Source organism: Mirounga leonina, unplaced genomic scaffold (assembly GCF_011800145.1).
Source record: "Mirounga leonina isolate KUSES-001 unplaced genomic scaffold, KU_Mleo_1.0 Mir_101664, whole genome shotgun sequence".
In the NCBI taxonomy this organism is placed as follows: Eukaryota; Metazoa; Chordata; class Mammalia; order Carnivora; family Phocidae; genus Mirounga; species Mirounga leonina.
In genome coordinates, this window is record NW_023270175.1 from 5,305,153 (window position 1) to 5,315,954 (window position 10,802).

Here is a 10,802-nt window from a genome sequence, read left to right on the forward strand (position 1 = left end):
ACTGCTATGTCAATTTTCCTCCTGTTATTAATTTCTAATTTTATATCATTGTGGTAAAAAAAGTTAATTGGTATGATTTCAATCTTCTCTAATTTGCTAACACTTTTTTTGTGGGCCAACATGCTCTATCCTAGAAAATGTTTCATGTGTACTTGAAAATAATGTGTATTCAGCTTCTATTGAATGGAATGTTCTGTATATATGTTAGGTCCATTTGGTCTATGGTGTTGTTCAAATCCACTGTTTCCTTACTGATTTTCTGTATGGATGACTTATCCACTGTTGAGTAGGGTGTTTAAGTATCCAGTTATTATTGTATCTCTGTTTATTTCTCCTTTTATTTCTGTTATTATTTGCTCTCTTTTTTCTTAGTTAGCCTACCTCAAGGGTGATTGATTTTACTGATTTTGTCAAAAAAACAACTTTAGTTTCTACTGATTTTTTGTATTGACTTCCTGTTTTTAATTTTATTGATTTCTGTTCTAATTCTTATTATTTGTTCTTTTTCCTGCTCATTTTGGATTTAATCTGCTTTTCTTTTTCTATTTGTCTAAACTAGAAGCTTAGATGATTGATTTTAGATGTTTCTTTTCTGATATATATATTCAGTGCTATAAGTTTCCCTCTAAGCACTGCTTTTGCTTCATCCCACAAATTTCGATAAATTGTGTTTTCATTTTCACTCAATTAAAAATATTTGTAGGGTCACCTGGGTGGTGCAGTTGGTTAAATGTCAAATTTTGTTTCGGCTCAGGTCCTGGGATTAAGCCCTGCATCAGACTCCATGCTCAGCATGGAAGTCTGCTAAAGTTTCTATCTCCCTCTCTGTATGCCCCTCCCCCCATGCTCTCACTCTCTCTTAAATAAATAAATAAATCTTTTAAAAAATATATGTAAACTTCAATTTAGATTTTTTAATTTAATTAATGTGTTATTTAGAAGTGTGTTGCTTAATTTCCAAGTACTTGGGGGATTTTCTAGCTATCATTTTATTATTCATTTCTAGTTTAATTTCATTGCGGTATGAAAGAAGACATTGAGTTTTAGATTTGCTAGTGTTTTATGGCCCAGAATGTGGTCTGTCTTGTTGCATGTTTCATGTGCATTTGAGAAGACTGTGTACTCAGCTGTTGTTGAATAAACTAATTTATACATGTCCACTATATGCAGTTGATTGATAGTATGGTTGAGCTCCCCTATGTCTTTTTGATTTTCTGTCTGCTGGATCTGTCCAGCAGAGGAGTATTGAACTCCTCAAACTTTATAGTGGGTTAATCTACTTTTCCTTACATTTCTATCAGTTTTTGCCCCACAGTTTTTGATGGTTCACTTTTTAGATGCATACATGTTAAGGATTGTTATGTCTTCTTGGAGAATTAACCTCTTTATCATTATATAAAGTCCCTCTTTATCCTTGATAACTTTCTGCTTTGTTTGAAATGCATATTGTTACTCCTACTTTCTCTTGATTAGGATTAGCATGTATATCTTTCTCCAGCCATTTACTTTTAAAATCTATGAGTCTTTATATTTAAATTGGGTTTCTTTCTTTTTTTTTTTTTAAAGATTTTATTTATTTGACAGAGAGAGACACAGCGAGAGAGGAAACACAAGCAGGGAGAGTGGGAGAGGGAGAAGCAGGCTTCCCGCTGAGCAGGGAGCCTGATGCGGGGCTTGATCCCAGGACTCTGGGATCATGACCTGAGCTGAAGGCAGACACTTAATGACTGAGCCACCCAGGCACCCCTTAAATTGGGTTTCTTATAAACAGCATATAGTTGGGTTTTGTTTTTTAATCCACCATGACCATCTCTGTCTTTTAATTGGTACATTTAGACCATTGATATTTAAGGTGATGCTTGATACCATTAGATTAATATCTACCATATTTGTTATTGTTTTCTATTTGTTGCCTTTGTTCTTTGTTCATACTATTTTCTTTTTTTTGAGCTTTATTTTTTTAATTTAATTTTTTCTTAATTTTCTATTAACATATAATGCATTATTTTTTTCAGGGGTACAGGTCTGTGATTCAACAATCTCACACAATTCACAGCAGTCAACATAGTACCAACCCTCCCCAATGTCCATCAACCAGCCACCCCATTCGTCCCACCCCCCTCCACTCCAGCAACCCTCAGTTTGTTTCCTGAGATCAAGAGTCTCTTATGGTTTGTCTCCCTCTCTGGTTTCATCTTGTTTCATTTTCCCTCGCTTCCCCTATGATCCTCTGTCTTGTTTCTCAAATTCCTCATATCAGTGAGATCATATGATACCTGTTTTTCTCTGACTTATTTCGCTTAGCATAATACATTCTAATTACATTCATGTTGTTGAAAATGACAAGATTTCATTTTTTGCATCATTTTGCATTCATTTTTTGATGACTGCATAATATTCCATCACACACACACACACACACACACACACACACACACACACCCCACATCTTCTTCATCCATTCATCTGTTGATGGACATCTAGGCTCTTTCCATAGTTTGGCTATTGTGGACATTGTTGCTATAAACACTGGAGTACACGTGCCCCTTTGGATCACTACATTTGTATCTTTGGGGTAAATACCCAGTAGTACAATAGCTGGGTCATACGGTAGCTCTATTTTCAACATTTTGAGGAATCTCCATACTGTTTTCCAGAGTGGCTGCACCAGCTTGCATTCCCACCAACAGTGTAGGAGGGTTCCCCTTTCTCCGCATCCTCGCCAACATCTGTCGTTTCCTGACTTGTTAATTTTAGCCATTCTGACTGGTGTAAGGTGATATCTCATTGAGATTCTGATTTGGATTTCCCTGATGCCCAGTGATGTCAAGCACTTTTTCATGTGTCTGATGGCCATTTGGATGTCTTCTTTGCAGAAATGTCTGTTCATGTCTTCTGCCCATTTCTTGATTGGATTCTTTGTTCTTTGGGTGTTGAGTTTGATAAGTTCTTTATAGATTTTGGATACTAGCCCTTTATCTGATATGTCATTTGCAAATATCTTCTCCCATTCTGTCAGTTGCCTTTTGGTTTTGTTGACTGTTTTGCTGTGCAAAAGCTTTTTATTTTGATGAAGTCCCAATACTTCATTTTTGCCCTTGCTTCCCTTGCCTTTGGCGATGTTTCTAGGGAGAACTTGCTGTGGCAGAGGTTGAAGAGGTTGCTGCCTGTGTTCTCCTCAAGGATTTTGATGGATTCCTTTCTCACATTTAGGTCTTTCATCCATTTTGAGTCTATTTTTGTGTGTGGTGTAGGAAATGGTCCAGTTTCATTCTTCTGCATGTGGCTGTCCAATTTTCCCAACACTATTTGTTGAAGAGCCTGTCTCTTTTCCATTGGACATTCTTTCCTGCTTTGTCGAAGATTAGTTGACCATAGAGTTGAGGGTCCATTTCTGGGCTCTCTATTCTGTTCCATTGATCTAGGTGTCTGTTTTTTGTGCCAGTACCATACTGTCTTGATGATGACAGCTTTGTAATAGAGCTTGAAGTCCGGAATGGTGATGCCACCAGCTTTGCTTTTCTTTTTCAACATTCCTCTGGCTATTCAGGGTCTTTTCTGGTTCCATACAAATTTCAGGATTATTTGTTGCATTTCTTTGGAAAAAGTGGATGGTATTTTGATAGGGATTGCATTAAATGTGTAGATTGCTCTAGGTAGCATTGAAATCTTCACAATATTTGTTCTTCTAATCCATGAGCATGGACTGTTTTTCCATTTCTTTGTGTCTTCCTCAATTTCTTTCATGAGTATTCTATAGTTTTCTGAGTACAGATTCTTTGCCTCTTTGGTTAGATTAATTCCTAGGTATCTTATGGTTTTGGGTGCAATTGTACATGGGATCAACTCCTTAATTTCTCTTTCTTCTGTCTTGTTGTTGGTGTATAGAAAGGCAACTGATTTATGTGCATTGATTTTATATCCTGCCACTTTACTGCATTCCTGTATGAGTTCTAGTAATTTGGGAGTGGAGTCTTTTGGGTTTTCCACAGAAAGTATCATGTCATCTGCAAAAAGTGAGAGTTTCATTCTTCATTGTTGATTCAGATGCCTTTTATTTCTTCTCTCTTTTTTTTTTTTTTTTGTGATTGCTGAGGCTAGGACTTCTAGTACTATGTTGAATAGCAGTGTGATAGTGGACTTCCCTGCCATGTTCCTGACCTTAGGGGAAAAGCTCCCATTTTTTTCCCCATTGAGGATGATATTCACTGTGGGTTTTTCATACATGGCTTTTATGATATTGAGGTATGTACCCTCTATCCCTACACGCTGAAGAGTTATAATCAAGAAAGGATGCTGTACTTTGTCAAGTGCTTTTTCTGCATCTATTGAGAGGATCATATGGTTCTTGTTCTTTCTTTTATTGTATCACATTGATTTGTGGATGTTGAACCAAACTTGCAGCCCAGGAATAAATCCCACTTGGTCGTGGTGAATAATCCTTTTAATGTACTGTTGGATCCTATTGGCTAGTATTGTGGTGAGATTTTTTTGCATCCATGTTCATCAAGGATATTGGTCTGTAATTCTCCTTTTTGATGGGGTCTTTGTCTGGTTTTGGGATCAAGGTAATGGTGGCCTCATAAAACGAGTTTGGAAGTTTTCCTTCCATTTCCATTTTTTAGAACAGTTTCAGATGAATAGGTATTAATTCTTCTTGAAATGTTTGGTAGAATTCCCCTGGGAAGCCATCTGGCCCTGGGCTTTTGTTTGGTGGGAGATTTTTGATGACTGCTTCAATTTCCTTAGTGGTTATAGGTCTGTTCAGGTTTTCTGTTTCTTCCTGGTTCAGTTTTGGTAGTTGATACATCTCTAGGAATGCATCCATTTCTTCCAGATTATCTAATTTGGTGGCATAGAGTTGCTCATCATATGTTCTTCTAATTGTTTGTATTTCTTTGGTGTTGGTTGTGATCTCTCCTCTTTCATTCATGATTTTATTTATTTGGGTCATTTCTCTTTTCTTTTTGAGAAGTCTGGCCAGGGGGTTATCAATCTTGTTAATTCTTTCAAAGAACCAGCTCCTAGTTTCGTTGCTCTGTTCTACTGTTCTTTTGGTTTCTAGTTCATTGATTTCTGCTCTGCTCTTTATTATTTCTCTTCTCCTGCTGAGTTTAGGCTTTATTTGCTGTTCTTTCTCCAGCTCCTTTAGATATAGGGTTAGGTTGTGTATTTGAGACCTTTCTTGTTTCTTGAGAAAGGCTTCTATTGCTATATACTTTCCTCTTAGGACTGCCTTTGCTGCATCCCAAAGATTTTGAACAGTTGTGTTTTCATTTTCATTTGTTTCCATGAATTTTTTAATTCTTTAATTTCCTGGTTGACCCATTCATTCTTTAGTAGGATGCTCTTTAGCCTCCATGTATTTAAGTTCTTTCCAACTTTCCTCTTGTGATTGAGTTCTAGTTTCAAAGCATTGTGGTCTGAAAATAGGCAGGGAATTATCCCATCTTTTGGTACTGGTTGAGACCTGATTTGTGACCTAGATGTGATCTATTCTGGAGAATGTTCCATGGGCACTAGAGAAGAATGTGTATTCTGTTGCTTTGGGATGGAATGTTCTGAATATATGTGTGAAGTCCATTTGGTCCATTGTGTCATTTAAAGCCTTTATTTCCTTGTTGATCTTTTGCTTAGATGATCTGTCCATTTCAGTGAGGGGGGTGTTAAAGTCCCTCACTATTATTGTATTGTTGTCAATGTGTTTCTTTGATTTTGTTATTAACTGGCTTATATAATTGGCTGCTTCCATGTTAGGGGCATAGATATTTACAATTGTTAGATCTTCTTGTTGGATAGACCCTTTAAGTAGGATATAGTGTCCTTCCTCATCTCTTATTATAGTCTTTGGTTTAAAATCTAATTTGTCTGATATAAGGATTGCCACCCCAGCTTTCTTTTGGTGTCCATTAGCATGGTAAATGGTTTTCCGCCCCCTCACTTTCAATCTGGGGGTGACTTTGGGTCTAAAATGAGTCTCTTGCAGACAGCATATTGATGGGTCTTGTTTTTTTATCCAATCTGATAGCCTGTGTCTTTTGATTGGGGCATTTAGCCCATTTACATTCAGGGTAACTATTGAAAGATATGAATTTAGTGCCATTGTATTGCCTGTAAGGTGACTGTTTCTGTATATTGTCTGTGTTCCTTTCTGGTCTATGTTACTTTTGTCTCTCTCTTTGCTTAGAGGACCCCTTTCAAGATTTCTTGTAGGGCTGATTTTGTGTTTTCAAATTCCTTTAGTTTTTGTTTGTCCGGGAAGCTTTTTATCTCTCCTTCTATTTTCAGTGACAGCCTAGCTGGATATAGTATTCTTGGCTGCATATTTTTCTCATTTAGTGCTCTGAATATATCCTGCCAGTCCTTTCTGGCCTGCCAGGTCTCTGTGGAGAGGTCTGTTGCCAATCTAATGTTTCTACCATTGTAGGTTACAGATCTCTTCTCCTGAGCTGCTTTCAGGATTTTCTCTTTGTGTCTGGGACTTGTGAGTTTTACTATTAGATGTCGGGGTGTTGACCTATTTTTATTGATTTTGAGGGGGGTTCTCTGTCCCTCCTGGATTTTAATGCCTGTTTTCTTCCCCAAATTAGGGAAGTTCCCTGCTATAATTTGCTCCAGTATATCTTCTGTCCCTCTCTCTCTTTCTTCTTCTTCTGGGATCCCAATTATTCTAATGTTGTTTTGCTTTATGGTATCATTTACCTCTGAAATTCTCCCCTCGTGATCCAGTAGTTGTTTATCTCTCTTTTTCTCAGCTTCTTTATTTCCCATCATTTGGTCTTCTATATCACTAATTCTCTCTGCCTCATTTATCCTAGCAGTTAGAGCCTCCATTTTTGATTGCACCTCATTAATAGCTTTTTTGATTTCAACTTGGTTAGATATAGTTCTTTTATTTCTCCAGAAAGGGCTTCTCTAGTATCTTCTATACTTTTTTCAAGCCCAGCTAGTATCTTTATAATTGTCATTCTGAACTCTAGTTCCGACATCTTACTAATGTCTGTATTGATTAGGTCCCTGGAAGTTGGTACTGCCTCTTGTTCTTTTTTTGAGGTGAGTTTTTCTGTCTTGTCATTTTGTCCAGAGGAGAAGAGATGAATGAGAGAACAAAATCTTAAAAAAAATGCTAAAAGGTTAACAACAACCTGAGAAAAATATACACTAAACAAATCAGAAGAGACCCAAAACTGGGGTTGGGGGGAAGAAAGGGAAAAAAAAAGAATATGATCAGGCTGGTGAATATAACAGAGCCACACATTAGATTTTGGGTGTATTTTGGTATGTTAGAAGAAATTGCCTCCCAAAATTTTAAAGAAAGAAAAACTTATATCTTTACAAAAATAAGGGTTAATATGATGAAGGGATGGAATATGACTGTAAAGATGAAAATTTAAAAGGATATTAAAAAAGGAATTGATAAGTAACTAGTTGGTTGAAAAAAGAATTAAAAAAAAAATATATATATATAAAAAAGAGAGAATGTTCTCAGGCAGGAAACTAGAACAACGTCATATACTAGATTTAGGGTATATTTTGGTCTGTTAGAAGAAAATGTAACCCAAAATTTTAAAGACAGAAAAATATATATATATATATATATATATACACACACACACACATATATATATATATATATATAATAAGGTTAAATACAACAAAGAGATAGAATATGACTATAAAAATGAAAAATTAAAAAAGATTTTTAAAAAGGAATTGATAAGATGTTGGTTGAAAAAGGAACAAAGAAAAATTCAACTAAAAAAATAGAAAAAGAAAAATAAAGAAAATTTAAAAAATTATCTTCAAAAGACTAAAGAATCATGGGGAAAAAGCCATGGATTCTATGTGCAGTATTCCCTTAGCGCTGGAGTTCTGCCGTTTTCATGGATGGGTAAACTTGGTCTTGGCTGGCTGTTCTCGCTGATCTTCTGGGGGAGGGGCCTGTTGCCGTGGTTCCCAAATGTCTTTGCCGGAGGCGGAATTGCCCCTCCCTTGCCCCGGCTGGGCTAAGTAATCTGCTTGGGTTTTCTCTCAGGAGCTCTTGTTCCCTGCAAGCTTTCCGTACAGCTTTGGAGGCCGAGAGTGAAAATGCCAGCCTTCCAATCTCCACCCCAGAGGAGCCGAGAACTCGGGGCCCCACTCCTCAGTGAGCCCCCAGAGAAAAGCAGTCAGTCACTCCCGGCTCCCCGGTCTCTGGCCACACTCCATGCTCACCTGGCCTGTGACCGAGCATTTCTATCTCTGGCACCCGACCCTGTGTGGAGTCTCCAAACCCAGCAGATCCCTGCGGTGCACTCCCGCACCGCTCCTCCCAGGGGAGGAAGGTGAGTCTCCCTGGATCTGCCGCTTGTTGGGTCCCTGCTGGAGGAGCAGTGGCCCGACTGTGCCGCGGATCACGGTTTATGGCCACCCTGAGCTGAGAGCCTGCTCCTCGGCTCTGTCTCTACAGCCGGCTTCCCGGCTCCGATATCTGGGGACTCTGCCGCACTCAGGCACCCCTGGTCTTTCTGTGACCCCGAGGGTCCTGAGACCACACTGTCCTGTGAAGGTTCCACCCCCCGCTTCACTACTGGAGCGATGTTCCTCAGCGGAGCAGACGTCTAGAAGTTATGATTTTGTGCTCCGGGCTCTATCACTTGGTGGTAGCGGCTGATGGAGGCCCCCTCCCCCGCCGTCTATCTTTCCGAATATCGCCTAGGATTCACTTCTCCGCATGTCCTGCCTTCCAGAAAGTGGTCTCTTTTCTGTTCAGAGAGGTGCTGCTATTCTTTTCTTCGATCTCCTGTTGAGTTCATAGGTGTTCAGAATGGTTGGATAGCTATCTAGCTGAATTCCTGGGACCAGGTGAAATTTAGGTCTCCTACTCCTCCTCCATCTTGGTCCTCCCCTGTCTCCTACTATTATCTTCCACACTTTTTCTGCCTTTTGTGGTTTTGAGTATTATATATGACTCCATTTTCTCTCCTTTCTTAGTATATCAATTGTAGATTTTTTTTTACTTTATTTAGTCATTGTCCTAAAGTTTACAATATACATTTACAATAAATCCAAGTCCACTTTCAAATAAAACTATACCACTTAAAATAACAAAATACTCCTAATTCATTCCTCCCATCCCTTGTATCATTGCTGTCATTCATTTCACTTATACATATATATATATACATAAGCAAATATATGTATGTAAGCATACAAAATTAATACACTGTTTCTATTATTTTGAACAAAATTATTTTTAATGCAATTAAGGATAAGAAAAATAAAATTTTCATTTTGCCTTCATTCATTCATTCCCTGATATTGTTTCTTTATGTAGATCTGAGTTTCTGACCTATAACATTCTCTTCTTTTTTTTTTTTTAAAGATTTTATTTATTTATTTGTCAGAGAGAGAGACAGAGCACAAGCAGGGAGAACGGCAGAGGGAGAAGCAGGCTCCCCGCTGAGCAGGGAGCCCGATGTGGGACTCGATCCCAGGCCTCTGGGATCATGACCTGAGCCGAAGGCAGCCGCTTAACTGACTGAGCCACCCAGGCATCCCTATAACATTCTCTTCTTTAAAGAAATTCTTTTAAGGCAGTTGTACTGGTAATAAATTTTCTCAATTTTTCTTTGAGAAAGTCTTTATTTCTCCTTCACTTTTGAAGGATAATTTCATGGGGTACAAAATTCTAAGTTGTTTTTTCTTCCTCTCAACACTTAAATATTTTACTCTATTATCTTGTTTGCATGGTTTCTGAGAAGTCAGATGTAGTTCTTATCCTTGTTCCTCTATAGGTAAAGTGGTTTTTTCCCTCTGGCTTCTTTCAAAATTTTTTGTCTTTGACTTCTGAAGTTTGAAAATGATATGTCTAGCATTTTGGGGAAGGCATTGCATTCACCTTGATTAGTGTTTGCTGAGGTTTCTGGATCTTTAGTTTGGTGTCTGACATTAATTTGGGGGAAATCCTAAGTCATTATTGCTACAAATACTGCTTCTTTTCCTTTCTTCTCCTGGTATTCCCATTAATGTATATATGACACCTTTTGTAATTGTCACACAGTTCTTGGACGTTCTGTTCTGTTCTGTTCTGTTTTTTTTTTTTTTTCAGGCTTTTTTCCTTGTTTTTCAGTTTTGGAAATTTGAAAGTCTCTATTGTCATATCCTCGATCTCAATCTCAGAGATTCTTCCACAGCCCCATTTCATCTACTAATGAGGCTATCAAAAGCATTCTTTATTTCTGTTACAGTTCTTTTGATCTCTAACATTTCTGTTTGGTTCTTTCTTAGAATTTCTATCTCTCTGCTTACATTACCCATTTTTTTGCATGTTATCTACGTTTTCCATTAAAGTCTTTGGCATATTAATCATAGATTTTTTAAAAAAAAATTCTTGTTCTGATAATTATAACATTACTGCCATATCTGACTTTAGTTCTGATGCTTGTTCAGCGTCTTCAAACTGTGTTTTTTACCTTTTAGTATGCTTCATAATTTTTTATGCTAAAGGTAAAAATGATGTACTAGGTAAAAGAAACTGTAATAAATAGGATTTTAATAATGTAGTGGTACACTGTCAGGAGAGGGGTAGTGTTCTATAGTCCTATGATTAGGTTTCAGTCTTTTGAAGACCCTATGCCTCTGGACTGTGAAATTCACCAGTGCTTCCCAGGTTTTTTTTTCTCCCCTTAGGTGGGACAGGATGGCTGGAGGGGGCTGGAGTTGTGTATTTCCTTCACCCTTTGTGGAAAACTAGAGGGGCTAATGTTGATTATTTCACTTTCCCCAGGTAGGTTAGGCTTTGATAAAACCCCAGGAGGTTA